Raw genomic sequence first — 1,106 nt, forward strand, 5'->3', positions numbered from 1 at the left:
ATCACACATAAAGTGGGAGTTGTCACAGTTGCTCTTTGCTGATGACACTGTGCTCTTGGGAGATTCTGAAGAGAAGTTGCAGAGATTGGTGGATGAATTTGGTAGGGTGTGCAAAAGAAGAAAATTGAAAGTGAATACAGGAAAGAGTAAGGTTATGAGGATAACAAAAAGATTAGGTGATGAAAGATTGGATATCAGATTGGAGGGAGAGAGTATGGAGGAGGTGAATGTATTCAGATATTTGGGAGTGGACGTGTCAGCGGATGGGTCTATGAAAGATGAGGTGAATCATAGAATTGATGAGGGGAAAAGGGTGAGTGGTGCACTTAGGAGTCTGTGGAGACAAAGAACTTTGTCCTTGGAGGCAAAGAGGGGAATGTATGAGAGTATAGTTTTACCAACGCTCTTATATGGGTGTGAAGCATGGGTGATGAATGTTGCAGCGAGGAGAAGGCTGGAGGCAGTGGAGATGTCATGTCTGAGAGCAATGTGTGGTGTGAATATAATGCAGAGAATTCGTAGTTTGGAAGTTAGGAGGAGGTGCGGGATTACCAAAACTGTTGTCCAGAGGGCTGAGGAAGGGTTGTTGAGGTGGTTCGGACATGTGGAGAGAATGGAGCGAAACAGAATAACTACAAGAGTGTATCAGTCTGTAGTGGAAGGAAGGCGGGGTAGGGGTCGGCCTAGGAAAGGTTGGAGGGAGGGGGTAAAGGAGGTTTTGTGTGCGAGGGGCTTGGACTTCCAGCAGGCATGCGTGAGCGTGTTTGATAGGAGTGAATGGAGACAAATGGTTTTTAATACTTGACGTGCTGTTGGAGTGTGAGCAAAGTAACATTTATGAAGGGGTTCAGGGAAACCGGCAGGCCGGACTTGAGTCCTGGAGATGGGAAGTGCAGTGCCTGCACTCTGAAGGAGGGGTGTTAATGTTGCAGTTTAAAAACTGTAGTGTAAATCACCCTTCTGGCAAGACAGTGATGGAGTGAATGATGGTGAAAGTTTTTCTTTTTCGGGCCACCCTGCCTTGGTGGGAATCGGCCAGTGTGATAATAAATATATATATATATATATATATATATATATATATATATATATATATATATATATAT

Source organism: Cherax quadricarinatus, chromosome 1, assembly GCF_038502225.1.
Source record: "Cherax quadricarinatus isolate ZL_2023a chromosome 1, ASM3850222v1, whole genome shotgun sequence".
NCBI classification, from domain to species: Eukaryota; Metazoa; Arthropoda; class Malacostraca; order Decapoda; family Parastacidae; genus Cherax; species Cherax quadricarinatus.